Below are 16956 nucleotides of genomic sequence, written 5' to 3' on the forward strand. Positions count from 1 at the left end.
GTGTGCATCATTCTGAGTGGCCTCCTGAACTCAGTGTGGGTTTGGCTATGGGGCTGGGGCGGGATCCTGTATTGTCCATGCTTCTGATTTTGTGTCAGTGTTTTAAAAAGCTGACCATCTGAATTTTTTTTTTTCTTTCAAAATCTCTGCCCTCCCTTTGCATAAATGCCTCTTAATTCGTCTCACATTCTGTGCTCAAGCTGTTCCCAGGTAAGTGTTTCACAACTAAATGGGAAAAGCAGAGCTTTTGTTGATCAGAGCATTTACAATCTGTCACTGGGAGGGGTGGCAGATTTAGAGGCACCATGGAAAGTCTTTGCTTACTATAGGATAATCTTGGCATAACTTTTAATGCAAACGCACCAGTCACAGGTCAGTGAGAACTGGGAGGCAAATAAACCCTATAACTAATGCATCAGCTCATCAACAGAAATTAGGTACCTAAACCTCTATTAGTGTTTAAAACACTGCTGAAATGGATGAATATGCTGTATTTCACATCGCTAACAAAGCCCCACAAACCCAATATGTTGTCAAGCACTGGTACACACTCAGTTTATGAAAGATTACACAATTAAATGCAGCTTCACATCATCAAAAATGATTCACGCATCCTCCTACCAGGAAGAAGACCGAGCCTTTCATGAACAGAGGCTTCTGTCAGAAGCACTTGCCCAAGATCTAATGTTCAGAAGGATGTGAGGCAGCAGGACAGGTGAGGCAGCTCTGCCTCCAGTCCCTTTTGTGCATTACGACCATCACAGAGGCTGGAGCCTGAGTCACCTTTGACTTACTATCAAGTGAAACAACAAAGCAGAGCAAAGACAGGTTGTAAATTATTTTCTGTTATTTTCTACTGTCTTTACCCTCCTTGTCAGTGAATACACCCACTTGGACATTCCAGGTGTAAAACAGAATGAATGCTGCAATTTGCAACTCTGTCCAGCAATTTTTTTAAGACCAAGGTCTCTGCGCTGTGACATATAAGCAGCATTGTCCATCAGACCCTTTGAGACTGTTTGCAGTTATGGGAAAGCAAAAAAATTAAGTCTCAGGCTGACAGGAAGCAAAGATTTGCTCACTGTTCACAACTTCACCACCTTCATCCACCTTTTGACCAACAGAGCCAAGGGACTGCTACTCAAAACATTTCCAGCATCTGGGGCATGACAGCACACAGAAGCTGACTGTGGTCTCTGAGCCTGCAGCACACCTCAGCTCTTACAAGCCATAAACCACTAATGTCAGCATCACTCACACTACCAGGCTGGGAATTGGCCTGTAATACTTCTCCTAGTGCCACACTGCTCCTAGTGCCACACTGCCCGGCACCAACCAGTGTCACAAACTGACACAACTGCAGAGCAAAATGTGCCCCCAAGGGACTGTTCTGCTGCTTGGATGGCCATGCTGCTGCATCCCAGCTACAATGAGAGATTGAGCTTCTGCTACTACTGTCTCGCTGTGGTGCTCTTTCACCTCACAAGACAGACTTTTAAAAGTCTGGACATCCAAGGGACTTAAAAGGGTTAAAACACATCTAACCTGCCCTCTTCCACAACAGAAACCCTGGAAAATCCATGCCCACCTTGTCCCTAGGGCAAACCATCTCACTCATTACAAGATGCTTATCCCCTTCCTGCCTGGCCCCAGAAGAAGGCCCAGATACCACCAGCCTGTGCCCTCTTGCATACCTATGAGGCTCTATTGTGCAGCCCATTTTGTGAGCAAAGTCAAGCCATAAAGAGAAAATGTTGCCAGAGGCACAGCTCAGAGTGTAAGGGAACCTCCCAGCTGTGGATAACAAAGTCTGCAGGTACCAGCGCCCAAACCTGCAATAGGATGATCTGTTTCAGCAAGCTGAGCAAGCTCTGACAGTGACTGCATGACTTGACAAGGCCATGTCTTTGTCTTTCTATCATCTGTCCCACACACAGACAGTTACTTGCTTTTCCCTGGAGATTCTGGAGACTTGGCCAGCTGCATGAAAGCCATGGGCAAAGGAAAGTGCAGTACAGCATTGGTTAACTCCTACCATAGTAGAAGAAAACCAGAGATGGAAAAAGCTATATTGGAGCATAGGATGGTGTAAGGGACAGGAAGGAAGATGAGAGGAGGATGCTTTCTGTTGCCAAAGGGTTTGGTTTGTCTCAGAGGAAGGCATCCAGCATCCCTTCCTTTGGGATTTGTTTTTTTTCACAATGTCACTAGGACACAGTTCCCTGGAGACTGACAGCATTAAAAAAATTATAGGGTTTCAGTCTATGAAAAGGAAGTAATCATTTGCCACAGACCTTTTGCTGGATATTATCTCATGAGTCATGACCCATATCAAGAGAGCAGCCATTTGAGTCTGACTTGAAAAGCAAGTGGTTGGTAATGTTCCCCATATATTCCTGCAGGTAACAAGTGATATTTAACTGAGAAGGTCTGTATAACTTGGCTTGCTGGCCCTTTTAACTCAAGTAACTGCCTGAGAGTGAATGACAGACTAGAGAGATTGTGTTGAAAACAAACAGAAAGAGAAATCAAATAAAAAGTATCTGTGTGGGTTGTTTTATTGTGGAAGTGAATGACAGCATTAGGATTTAGACCTCCTAGTTTAACACATCCTGCCTTCCCTAGTTTAATAACTATACACACAACTAAAAGACAGCATATAAAAACATGTAGCGATTTACTGGATCAGGGTTGCTGTATTTGGATTATCAGGGCATTTAGGGGGAAAAAAAAAAAAGACCACACAGGGAGACAGCGCAAAGAGCCTCTCTACAACCATCTGCCACAACATCACGTAGCTCTGTAAACTGACAGACACTCCTTTAGCAGGGCCCAGGCACGTCAGATGAATCAATCAATCAAAAAAATTCTTATGAAACTTAATCACGGAGGGTCGTGTTAGGGAGTGGGGAACAGATTAAATTACCACGGTATTAGATACGGGAAATGATTTCTGTCAAAACCATCTTTACTGCAATTATAATATGTTAATTATGTATTTCATTAAGTAAGTGGATTAGAGTCTGCACAGATGAAATCACGCTGAAGGCTTTGAATCATTTGCTGAGCGGTGTGGGAGGACTGGTGTGAATGGAACTCAGTTAATTTTGCAAACTTTCACATGCTAAACATGTCCCCCCCCCCCAAGTGCAGGAAATAAATGCCTCCCAGATTGTTGTGTAAAACATCCAAAGACCACATTAATTTTAGTGATGTAATCAGATCATGGCTGATGTGGTCCAGGAGCTTGTCAAAGATGCCATAAATGTGTTTGTGTATAACGAAGCTGCACTGTTTCTGAATCTCCCAGCCACTGAAGGAAGATAACTTGCACAGGAGACCAGATTTCTTTTTGTCTGTGCTCCAGAACAGAGCACAGAAGGGAATCAGAACCCCCCCTTATTTTAGGTACTATATAGTCATGTATGCAGCTGCCAGCACAGGCTGACTGCAACATTTAGTCTGCAAACACACTGGAGTAGCACAGCTCTGCAGTACCCTGCATCTTTTGTGCTCCTGCCTATTTCTCGTTCGATGGCAAAAAGGTACAGGTTTCATAGGAAAGGGCTACTTAATGATGCATGAGCAGTAGCCCTGGTGAGCCAATAACTTGCCATGTGTGTCTGAAGGGTCTCACGCTGGGTGACAGCTACTGGTTTCAGTAGAACCAAGCTGATTTACACCACGGGAGGATCTGGCCCAACACCATAATCTTTATATTTTTAGAACAGGTTATTGATGTCTGTAGGTACTGCAAGAAACCACCTGCAGAAGCTGTGTGTAAACCTTTTCTTAGTCTGGATTCTGTGTGAGTGAATGAGAAGTGCTTCTGTCTCAGTAGCTGGATGTTCCTCGTGACTTAAATGCTGTGCTCTTGACAGAGAAAAGAACGTGAAATAAGGGAAGATCGTGGTAACCATTGTTCTCCTCACTCCCTGATAAATTAAATGGCTCATTTTAGAGGTTTATCTTGGAAAGGCACATTAATGAATAAATAAAAATAAATGTGTCAAGCTATAATTAACAACAAGAATTGGGCATCTTGTCACGGGATTGTACTCTTAGCAGTAGGTAACCTTCCATTCATTGGAGACTACCCCACATATTAAAAATAAAAGGACATTCAGTGTCACAAAGGAATAAATCTTCCAGCTCTTGCATAGCCCTCTTTTCTTTGGAATAGCTTCCAGGGTAGCAGAGTTGTTTAAAATATATGTGAAAAAATAAGAAAAAAATAATTAATTTTAAAAAGAAGAACATATACAATATACATAAATTTGCCTCATCCCAATTATTTAGTTATCAGTAATAATCACAAGGGATTTAAAAGGAGGAAAGAATCTGAGACAGCATAACACCCTGCATGGAGTGAACGTTGGTGTAAATGACTGGAAAAGGTTGGCTGATTTGATGAAAACCCAATCAGACTCTCTAGGGAGATATTACTTTCCTCATTATTCCACTGATTGGCCTTATTTCATCTGAAGAATGCAGCACATTCTTTACAGTGCTGGCAAGCCTCTTTAACAATATCCAAGAAAAAAAAGCCCTATCACCTCTGTAATCGAAACAACAAGGAAATTAACCAGAGTCCCTTTCCTCAGGGAACTGTTACAGAACCCCCCAAAATCTCCTGATGGATTGGCACAGTGAACTGCGAGGGAAAGGGGGTGGGATTTTCTCAGATTTGGCACACAGCAAAAGCCTTTCATAAATTTGCTAAAAGCAACTAAAGCAGCAGGCTCAAGCCACAACTCCTCCCTCTGCACTGGAAAAAAAAATAACACTCAAGTTGTTTGCTTGTAGCAACCTAATCTTAACCAACAGTGACATAATTTACTAAGGGAGTTCGTTCTTGTGATACGAAATTTGTTATGCCCACATCACTGTGCAGGGCTTTAGAATAAAGCAGCAATTTCAAGTCAAGTACAAAACACACTTGTGAAATTCAGTCTGAGAACTGTGTTATCAATGGCCTCAAGCTTGCAATAACTGTTAATTAAGTGTATTTTTCATTATTCTTTAGCAAAGAAGCAAGATTTAATGATGCAAGTTAACAATAGATGATAATTTAGAGTAGTGACAATAGTTTAATTATTCACACACATATAAAAGTTAACTTCATAACTTATTTCTTTGTAAGAACAAGTTCATTTAAAATATTTTGAACAGTGCATACAATTACCACATATGGTATCTTGCCACGCTGCTTTTGTGATACAAGTCGATTCGCTACAGAAGTATCTCCTCCAGCAGCAATGCAGGAAAGGAATTCTTAGCCTTAATTTTAATTTTTTGGCTTTGTTGTTCGAGAGGAGAACTGAATTTACTAGCAATAGATAGCAGTGGGGCCACTTGGTCAAAAACTGAGTCAAGAGTCTTTAAACAATGGGCCTCAGTATTGCCTAAGCTATTTCCAAACCTTCCAAGGCCTTTGTTGAATTACAGGAAATACTGTGGGCAGAGAACAAAATTACAGCTCATGATAAGCCGGAAAATAGTGCTCCAAACCTACTTGAACACCAACTTCTGAATACATTTGAGTGTCTTGAGACCATCAATATCCTAAACTAAATCTAGATTAAATGTAGTCAAGAGCGCTTTGCAAGGAAGATGTTCTAGTGTTTGTAACAGAAGAATCAAAGGGGATATCAGTTTGACTCAAAGACTGTGAGTACCCAAGAAAATTATAATTATAGTGCATTTAAATATAAAGTGATTCCAAAGAACCACCTATTGAGTAAGCACTAATGATTCATTCTGTTCAACCAGTTCTTCTGTTACAATGCTGTATTTTGTACATTTTGTTCTCCTGGCAATGGACAAGCCTAGGCACCCAAATAGCCAGCAATTTTAGACTAGATTTCCTGATTGAGAATGTGGAGATGTTCCTCAGTTATCACTCAATAAAACCTCTCAAAAATGTCTGTCACACAGAGAATTAGAACTCAGTAATAGTATGCAGCATCTATTTTCAGCTGACTCTTTGATTTACTGTTTTCTCCAACGCTGTGCCTGAAAACCTGCAGGGATGATATGCTGGTAGTCTGATCCCCTGGCCCAATCAGGCTGGTTTTTCTCTCTGCTAAGATCACATTTTAAAAGACAGATTTAAGGCCAATTAAAGATTTCATGGTGTCCTACACCATAAAGAGCTACGACGGTCTCTATTTTCAGAGAAATGTTCCTCCCCTCAAGGTAGAAACACTGAGAAAACAAAGTCACTGTAGATGCACCCTCTTACGCCCATAAAATAGCAGCTGAGTTGGTGGAGAGGTTAAGATTATGAAGAATACTACCTTTTGCAAGAACTTTCCTGTTTTGCAGGAGTTTTGTTTCTAAGCAAGGCCAGCTGAAAGTGAGGTCAGACCAAGCTACTCATTTGACTTAAGCATGCATAACTGACACCCACATTTTGTATTCACACATCCCTGAGGGCGCTCTTGGGAGGCCCCCTCAAGTTTTGAGTGGTTGCAGAGTAATGATGGAAATGTGGGAGACACTACATTCCCGCTCTGAACTGGCTCAAGTGCAATTAATTATGCCTTTTTCTCCTGCTGGATACATATTACCATGAAAGCCAGTGTGTTTGTTCTTCCAGCAAACACAAGAGCCTTCTTTTTGTCAAGCTTATCAGAGTCACACAATTCAGTATTGAATCTTCTTGGAATGAACAAATATTCTGTGTATAATAGAGCCAGAAAATGTGACTACCTCAGGATATGCTTGCCTTTAGTGCAGTGGAAGCAAGGAGAGACACCCTGACCTTTGGATCTGTGTTTAGGGAAGTACCTTTGTTAGAAGGTGGTGCCCATGTTCTGGAGCCAAACATCTGTTTCTTTATACTAAAATACTCCTGCTTTTAGCAATATCAAGCTCAGTGCCCTGTGACTGTCTATAAAATTCAGAGGATAAGACAAAAACCACTGTTTTGCAAGTGATGCTTATTGGGAGCTCCTGAAACCGAGGTATTTTAAAGGATGAGCTAAATAAACCAAAAGATTACCCTGCTGTCAAGAAGCAGCTCCTTTCCTCTCTAGCCCTCAGAGGAAAGAAATGTGAAGGAAAACCTCAGGATGAGTAGAAGTGGAGGACATGAGGGAAAAGAGATTCAGTACCACTGAGTACATCTTAAGAAGACACCAGCAGCTCTGTGGTTTATGTACATCCTGGGGCATCTACAACCTGCATGTTCCTCTTGTATGACTCCGGTTCATCTTAGGACAAAGAAGTATCTATTCTTGATCACTTACAGACATATTTTCTCCAGCAGGCTTTGAAGACCACAACCATGCCCACGTTGCTCCAGTAGTGGTGTTTGCCCTTGCGCAATAACTAAACTGCGGGTGATTTAGAGGCTTGATCACTCTTTGGAGACAGCTCTGCAGGGCGTTTTGCAAGCCCTGGTCAGCTCCCATACCCTCCCCTCCTTGCCCAGAGGCTCTAAGGAGGAGGCAGGGACAGCAACAACCTTGAACAAGATCTGGTATCTGGAGCTCAGTGCTCCTCATAGTCACGGCTCTGGAGCTCACCATTCAGGCAGACCTTCCTCGCATCTGCCTGCAGAAAGGCAATGCTCACCTCCCCAAAGACATGTCATTAACCACTGATGTTTTTATCAAGAGAAAGATGCTTTTATTTTCGCAAGAAACAGATGTGAAAACACATTCCAGGATACTGTAAACCAGTGATCTCTCAAGACCACACCTTGAGCTGCAACACTGTGGAGAATTCAGCTGGATAAAATTACCCATTGCCTTTGATGAATCCAGAATGCTACCTATCACTTATTTATTGCACTCTTCACTAAAGTAGCCTCATTTTGTAATGATGGAAGATTATAACATCTGATAACATTGCACATGAAAGAGCTTTTGTCCTATCCACAAAACGCTTCAATTAAGTATGGCAATCTTGATGTGCCCTCTTGATCAAAAAAAAAAACCAACAAACCAACAAAAACCCCAAACTGAGACAGGTACATAATAGTACAGAAACCAAATCACAACATCAACAACCTCAGTAAATACAGCGGCTGAACTGGCTGAACAAAATGTTCATTCAATTCAACTCCATCCCAGCTTCTGAATTCTAGATTAAACTAAAGCAAAATATGCCAAATTAGAATAACCTCTGAAATTCCTCCTATATTATTTATTTAGAATTTCCATCTAAAATTCATTAAAATTACTAGCTTGAGAAGAAATTCAACCTTCAGCATAGAAGGATGTCCAGCTGAGTAAAGTCATGTCTTCTGTTTCATTTAGGTATGGTGTTTGGCTCCAGCATTACACATAATATCTCACTAAAGGACAAGAAAAAGGGAAAAAAAAATTTTAAAAACCCAAGAAAAACCTCTGTTAAATAAACCAAAAAAAAACCCTCAGAAAAAATCGATCTGCTTTCAAGCCTTGTGTAGTCATTTATGTCCCTCTTGTAGAACTCAGTCTGACTCACCTTCTAATCCTCCCCAGCTCTCATTTATCCCAATAAACAGATACTGACTCTTTTGTGTCCTGACTTGGGTTGCTGAGCTCAAAGTGTGTGTGGTATTTGAAGAAAGCTCTCACAGATCTGTTTTGGGTGAGGTAAAGTGCTTTGAGACCTGTTCCTTGTTAGACAAAAAAAAAAAATTAAAAAAAAAAAATCCCTGCAATATGTGCTGTCCAGTTCCCAGAAATGGGAACAAAGTTAAATTAACCTGTGCTGGTCAAGAGGTTGGTTCCTGGAGGCTGTGTGAGCTCTGTTCTTGTTAAACACTGATTAAAAAAAAAGAAAAAAAAAATCAAAAAGAGATTTTTCTATTCTTCCCCAAGTGGTCTTAGAAGAAAAACAAAGAGATGAAGCCAATGTTTCTAAAAATATTTGGCCTGCAAAGCAGCCAATTTTTATTTTTGCATACTGATAACGTGGTTGGGCAGTTTAGAAGCCATGGAAATACCAACCTCCAGTCAACTTCTGAGTAGTGATTTCAGACTAAATGCAGCTCTCAGTCAAATCACTTAAGCTTGTCTAGTTTTTCTTTGAAGCCTGGGAAAAATCACAGTTTTTGACCAATTGCCATGGAAAACTATAAATCAGACTATGGTCATTGAAAGCTAGACTCAGGTTCACCATATGGTTTGTAAACCTGGAGAATCACTGATGCGTTTTGAGTTTCTGATGAAATCTGAAACATTAGCTGGTTTCACATGGTTTCAGATTCCCTTGCAAACATTTCAAACTCCCCATTCTCTCAGAGCATAAATTCTTTCATTCATTCTAGAATGTGTTAGGAGATTACAAAGGAAACTTAAGATTAAAAAGAAGAAAAAGGTAGAAATGTACAGTTTTCACAACTGTGTATACAACCAGCTTAATGACCCGGACAAATGCACTTAATTAAGCATTTATGTGCACAATTACCCAGTTTGTGAATAAAGTCTCTACAATTGCGTGTACTAACCGGATGTCAGATGAGCCTAGACTGTACATAACCTATGGTAAAACTGACCTTAGCAAAACATGGCCTTCAGCTTAATCAATTGTTTTATCTATTTCAAGGCATGTATAAAAAGTCAGATATATTCAGCACATCAGCTCAGTGTAAAACTCAACAGCCAACCTGGGAGGCTGGGTTTTTGTTTTGCAAGATTGTCAGTGCAACTTGCTGTAGGTGTTTGGAACCTGGGAGAGGTTTTCTTTTTTATAGCAAAGTAAGGAAACTGTTTAAAAACAAAACAAAAAAAACCACCAAAAAAACCCCCAAAAAACAAAACAAAAAACCAACACCCCCCCCCAAAAAAAACCAAAACCAAACAAAAAAACCCCAACAAAACAAAAAAAATCCAACAGACAACAACAAAAAACCGCACAGTCTTTTTCCATTTTGGTGAGAAATAGTTAATGTTCCATAGTCTTTGATTTATTTATTAAAAGTATTTTACCAGGAAACACAACAGAGACAGGACTTCTCATTTACAGTGAGACCCCAGAGAGCAGTAAATTTACATACACAAAGGACTAGCATCAACCCCTGAACCTTTAATGTTCATTTTGATAGCCCACCCTGCTGGTAAGGCCTTTTGTTAGGAAGCCAGGTACAACAAGGCAAGGATCCAAACAAACAACACTGGTAGCTTTGTTGACCAGGTCATATGATGTTCTGCCCTTGAACAGTACCCCTTGTCTTCTTACCCTTTGCCCCTAGAAAATGAAGTTAGTTAGAGTCCCTGTGGCAGATTTAGCATTTCCTTTCAGTGTCTGCCAATCTATCAAAATTCAGCTACCGCTGTGAACCCATCAACTCAGTGCAAAAAAGAACAAGGCTTACCATGGACCCCCTCAAAGTAGCAATCATTTATCCCTTCCTGAACTTTAGCTGACCTTTGTAAGCACGCTAGCAGTTGAAGCATGTAGCACCTTGGCGGGGACGATCGGGGCTGTGGGTTTTTCTCTCTCCCCACTCAGCCCCAAACCCGAGCTTTTATTTCCTTCCATCAATAAATACGTTGCATTTAGGAATAACCACGTGAAGGGAAATAAACTCTTCAGCAAGAGGATGCAATTGTGCAGCACCATGCAAAAGAGTAGAAACAAATATAAATACTCTGCATTTAGGGAGCCAGTTAGCATCACTTTGTAGAGGAGATAAACAAAACAAGTGGATTCCATCCACAAAGATTTATCGGAGGGAGGAGGGGAGATATTGTTCGCAGGACACAATGATGCATTTATATACAAATAATTGCAACGTAAAATGAATCATATAGAACATTCAGCTCCAAAACTGAGACTACCACATAGCTACAATATATTGGCTAAATATTGTGGTGGGTTTGTTTTATTTTTTAAAGCAGCAGGAAAATCTAGATTGCAGGAAGGGTTATACACAGTGTAACTCCCACTGTAAATTTAAACTGACCTAAGGGACATAATTACATACATCTCATCATGAGACAATATACTTTTTATTTGTTTGAATTTTATTTGTATTGGTGAAACTGACCTGAAAGTGACACAAGTTTATTAGAAAAAGGACTCTCAAAAACAGAGTGGGCTGGTCTTCTTACTCAAGATGGATGTGCCAACTTCTAGTATGATTAGAGAAATGGATAACTCACTAACATCTGTGCAAACTACAATAAAAAGGGATTTAGTGTTACCCCAAGGAAGGTAAAAGAGGCTGTCTGTCCATTAAACGCTTTATTACAGTGCCAGCAGCTTTTTTCTAACTCAGTTATTCCTGCACAGAGCTCAGCACTGTGACTGCCTGTCATCCTTACCAGACAGTGCTTGGGGCTTCATAGTTTTTTTGTGCAAGGTAGATGACAATCAAATGACTCATTGAGCAGGGAAAGCGCCTGACCCCTAGTGAAGGATTAACTACGGAAAGTGAGTGTGATCATGTCACACCATTACTTAGAATTTTCACAGTCAATTTCTGAAAATATGAGATAACTCCTTAAAGAGACAGCTCTTTCAGGAAGCGCTATGAGCCAGCAGAAATTCTCTTCCAGTACAAAGGCAGACAGTGCCATCACAGAGACATCTGCTTAGCTGCTCAGTGTAAACCAAACACCACCCTTCTCATCATAGCAGACAAGGTTAAGAGCGAGCAAGACAAAAATCAGATGGCTTAGACCATTCAGGTAGCCTAGGCAGAAAGCAAAGTGGGAAGAGAGAAGACTATTAAATTCTATGTAGTGACACAGTCTCTATTTAGGTTAACACAAGGACTTTTAAAATGTGAACATTAAAATCTCTATGCAAACACAGGTGGGCATTTCATGGGATCCTTCTCTTATATTAAAAAAGAAAACCTCTCTCAGCATACCATACGAATGCAACTGCCCAGAGACTGCCCAACAAATCCATTGAAAAGAGCAAATGTTTCACTTTGCTTGCAAACACCTTCCACACAGGGAATGCCTGTCCCTCCATGGCACAGCTGGACTACTGTAAGGAAATCTCAAAAAAAAACATAGAAATACTGTTGGGTTCACCAGCAGCATTAAGCCCCAGCTTGTTGTCTCTGTGAACCTATTATCACTTTCTCACATTAAAACCCCCTTGTGGTATAAGAAGAGAGGCCTGACCCATTAATCAGCAAATGAAGGGCCCATTTGCTCTGTTTTTACATAACACATTTTTTTCATGCACAGTTCTAAATGTGAGATTCATCAAGTTTCCACCTAAAAAAAAAAAAAAAAAGTAATTCAGCCTAAGAACCTCAAAGCTTGGGCGTGCCAAAATGAGTTAACATCTGCTGCTGCCTGAATCTAATTGAAATGATTCATTATAAAATTTACAGATCTGCTTAATGATTTTGTATTTCTTTTTCAGAATCACCTTGTTCATTATCTCACCTTAGGTAAGCTGAATTCAGCAGAGCTGTGGTCTCCCTAGCAGGCTGGAGTTTGTACACAACAATTCCAAATAAAAGGAGGCTGATTTTTTCCTTTGACATTGTGTTTGTGATATTTTTTTTCTTTTTTTTTTTTTTTTGTGAATATACACCCTCAGAGAAAAGCTCCATCATCATCGAACAGAGACCCATTAGGGGCACCTTGGAAATTTGGACCCTTTTACTAGAATCGGGGCTTAAATAGCACTTTAATTTATGGCAGTTTTCTGGCTGATGGCATTTTTGCTCTCAGGTAAGGTCATCCCAATATATATCCGTTTAGAGAAAGGCAACACAAGAATCTTTTTATGCTTTTTTATTTCCAAGTAGCCAACTACTCAGCTGCTAAAATGTAAGTCACATACAGAATATATGCATGCTTGATTCTACACTGTTTTTTAAAGGGAAAATGCTTTATGTGTGTGAAAAAGAGAAAAGTGAAAGAAAAAAAATGAATAAGCATGTGAATAATTAGATCAGAGTTAGATGCCACCTTTTCTCAGTGTTGAAACTGTGAGGAGAAAAAAAGTGCTACCATATAATTGACATAATTGATCTATTTTTTTCCCTTTTTTGCTGCAGTAATTTTTTATGCATGCCATTGTTGCTGTTATTATCCAAGATGTGATCTTGTGTGGTTGATAATACTGACTAGATATGAATACTGGTAAGTACCAGCCAATCACAAATCTATAGTGTCTATTTCTGCATCACCAGGTGCTATCTCATGGGAAATATCCTCTTTTTTGGCAGGCACACAGCGCTCTGCATTATCTGTCATTTTCATTAGATTCAAGCTACAGCTGAGCCAAAAAGACTTAGTTCTAGCATATGTGCTCAAAATGGCCAAGATGAGATTGTCCAAATTCACCCTTTCAGGATTGTATTAGAAAACAACTGGAGCTAAAGCTAAAAATTAGGGCTAGCAAAGTATCTGAATTACATTTGGGAAACTGCAAACACCATAAGCTCAAAAGATTTCCAGCTTATCACAGTCATCACCTCCAAAAGCTCCAAGGAGCCTAAGTCAGCAATTTCTATGTTTTTCAACACTTCTTTTGTACAGACTAAATGTGATGATGTCAACAAAGAAGAGCAAGGACATCACAAGAAGACAAAATCCTTCTGTTTTCCAGTGGCTCAGAAAACTACAGCTAGAAGCCACTGATTACATGCAAATGCCATATTTAATAGGTCAATGTTATTATATTCTGAGTCAGCACTAATATATTAGTTGGGACTGTTGTTTATTAATAATTCTGCAGCTAAACTATATGAAATGGGACCATGAGCCTTTCTTCAATTACAATAAAATAGTAATACTGTATCCTCCATCTAATGAGGACAGGCTTAATTGGGATGGTTGCTTTATTAAGATACCTCCCAGGAAACTAATTTGGTATAATGTTAGTGAATAGCTGTGACTGCTGTTTAATTGGGATGGTACTAACAAAAACTCTGCTTAATGGGGATACATTTGGTCAGTACCAAGGGGTTAAGTGATACTTAACTTGGTGTTAAATGGGTGTGAAATTCTGATTTTTGTTCTTTTAATGAAGACATAGCTAACTAGGGGTCAGGCAAGTAAAACAGGCAGGAAAATAAAATTCTATCACTATCATTTTTGTCCTCTCATTTCATTGCAAGAACTTTAAAAATGGCAAATGACTCCTTGGTAGCATTCATTCAGTTCCTCAGATACAATCTCCAAACTCTGTTAAAATTTATTAGTCTCTGACTTTCAACCAATACAGTACTTTTTCAGTGAAAGAAGATTTCACATGACTGAATTCATGTGATTTCGTCCTGCATTTAGGAAGCATTTCTAGGTGGTCACTTAGCCAAGGGCTATGAAGAAGCCTTTACCCCACTTAAATCTGTTTTAATTCTGTGAGCTGAAACATGAGTCCTCTGCTACTCCTATTCAAAGGGATGGAACTGGCAGGAAGGCTCAAAATGAAAATCAAAAGCCATACCCATGTCAGTTCTCCCGCAAGCCATCCATATGCATGAGAAAATGTATTTGTAGTAAAGTTCAATCTCCTGTAACAAGCAAATAGCTTACACAGACCTTCCTCCTGCATGTAAGCCTTTTACTCAGGGAACCAGGGAAGCAGAAACAGCAACTTGATCTCAGTGATCAACACATATAGGAAGTTTCCAATAGCAGTGCACCTACCAGCATCTGTGGTACATATTAGCTAATAAATGTTTTATAGTAAAAAGTTTTGGTCTATGGAATGTAAACCCTTAATTATGAGCTCTACACCACATCTAAAACATTTATCAACCAATATTGAATAGCAAACATCTGTAAAAATCAATCTCTTTTTGTGGCTCATTTGCAAACCAAGGAAGAACTAAATTGTGCATAATAAGCACAAAAATGATCAGAAGATCTGCAGAACTGGCATAAAAAGATAAAAGGATATCCCATTATGGGACTACTGCAAATCTTTACCTACAACTAGAATTCAGGATTTATTGGTAACAGGAAACTAAACTGTTGACGTTTAAAAAAATATTCACAAGAAATCAAGTAGAGGTCTATGTTTTAAAATCAAACTTGAGGTATGAGTCCAAAACAGATTTTTGGTCATTGTTAAAATTTAGTGTTGCCCTGAATGTTGTTTAATCCTATCAAGTATTAAATTCCACTGCTTGAGCTACTGAAGTTCAAATCAAGGCCTTCACTATAATCTGTTAAATAAGAAAAATACAGAAACTGCCTTATATTTTGAACTAATTCATTGTCCTGATAATGGAGCCAAGATGAGAGACTCTCAAAACATTAAAGAGAAAGAATTTACAAATAAATTTTCAAACAGTGTTTCAGCAGGCAAGTATAAAGTTACCCAATATGTAAATTGCCTTATTAAAAGAAGAATTATGTCTTTTTCAGCCATCAGTTCAATTACATCGAAATATTTCAATAGAGAAATCTAGTAGCTGTGCACAGGAGAAGTCCTTTAGAGAAGTGACTCAGGTGTGACATGAAAACTGAAAAACATGCATGAGCTGAGAAGGTACCAAAATGCACAGGATCCACTAGCTCTGCAACAAACTGACAGCTTCACCAGTGTGAAGATGTTGACACCATTCTAAGATTGCATTTGGCCTTTTTGCCATGTCACTGATCTTCCATTCTCATAATGGGTATATTTAAAAAGGAGAGTTATATGAAACTTCGCTTTTAAAGGAGCCAGAGATTCTGATGAGAAACACTCCTAACCAGTCCTGAGGAGTAAGATATAGGAAGCTTTTTCACCATTCCTGTTATGACTAGAATGTTGACACCATTCTAAGATTGCATTTGGCCTTTTTGCCATGTCACTGATCTTCCATTCTCATAATGGGTATATTTAAAAAGGAGAGTTATATGAAACTTCGCTTTTAAAGGAGCCAGAGATTCTGATGAGAAACACTCCTAACCAGTCCTGAGGAGTAAGATATAGGAAGCTTTTTCACCATTCCTGTTATGACTTTTTAAAAATAGTTCTTTATATTCCACATTTCACCACAGTAAGGTGAACCCAGTTTTGACCAGAAAAGTCATCATGCAAAATTATACCTCAAGATAAAGGACCAATTTCTCTGGAACTTCAGGAGTATACTTTGGCCCTAAAAACATCCGTGCTTATCCCTTCTCCCTGATTTTTTGTAGAAACTTTTCAAACTGAAGGTCCTGGCTCAGCCTTTCATTGGGCAATGGTGCCAAGACACAAAGATGAAGGACATGAAATCCTCAGCAGGCCAGGTCAGGTGATGCACAGGTGATGCACAGGTGGTTCCTGGTGACGAGCAAACGTGGAGTTTATCCCATACAACAACCAAAGGATTGGTGGTCAGATGAGCACCAGGACTGAGGCTCAGCAAACATCACTGATTGGAGGACAAATGTGGCTTTGAGGGCACAAGGAAGATAATGAACCATACCTTGAGAAATCAATTTGTATTTTCCCTGTGGGGACAAATGAGCATTTTGCTGCAGCAAATCTGGAATGCTAATGGAGACATAGAAAGGCTCTGGAAGGGGTAAAATAGTGCCTTGATTTTGAATAATGGGAGAATATGATTTGTAATTGGCCTGGGTCTTTGAAATTTGCTTACAGTCATTGTCTGCTAAATACTTTTTTTCCCAGGTTTGTTAGCCAAGATTCTCAGAGTCCTATGATCTGTGGCTGAAGAAGGTAGTTAGGGGAAAAAGTTAAAATGGCAATTTGTGTCTGAACAATTGCTGCAAAAATTAACAGAACACTAAAACATTATGCAATAGGATCTTTGAAAACTTCCCATGTTAAACTGAGACCATTACCTACACTGCAACTTAAACTTTGAAGAGCTTTGTATGTTATAAAGTCTTAGGGGTATCATACTGTTCTAACAAATATACCTCATATTTTTAAAACAAAAATGCAAAATGAGACTACAGATAAAGCAAAAATAACCAAGCAAAATTATCAGGCAAATCCTTTAAAGCTTATATTCCACATCAATTTAAATATCAAGTATTGAATGTAGTGGAATTTTACACAGTACACAGAGAACCAATAAAACTCCTTTTTTTTCTT

Source organism: Corvus brachyrhynchos, unplaced genomic scaffold (genome assembly GCF_000691975.1).
Source record: "Corvus brachyrhynchos isolate BGI_N302 unplaced genomic scaffold, ASM69197v1 scaffold26, whole genome shotgun sequence".
In the NCBI taxonomy this organism is placed as follows: domain Eukaryota; kingdom Metazoa; phylum Chordata; class Aves; order Passeriformes; family Corvidae; genus Corvus; species Corvus brachyrhynchos.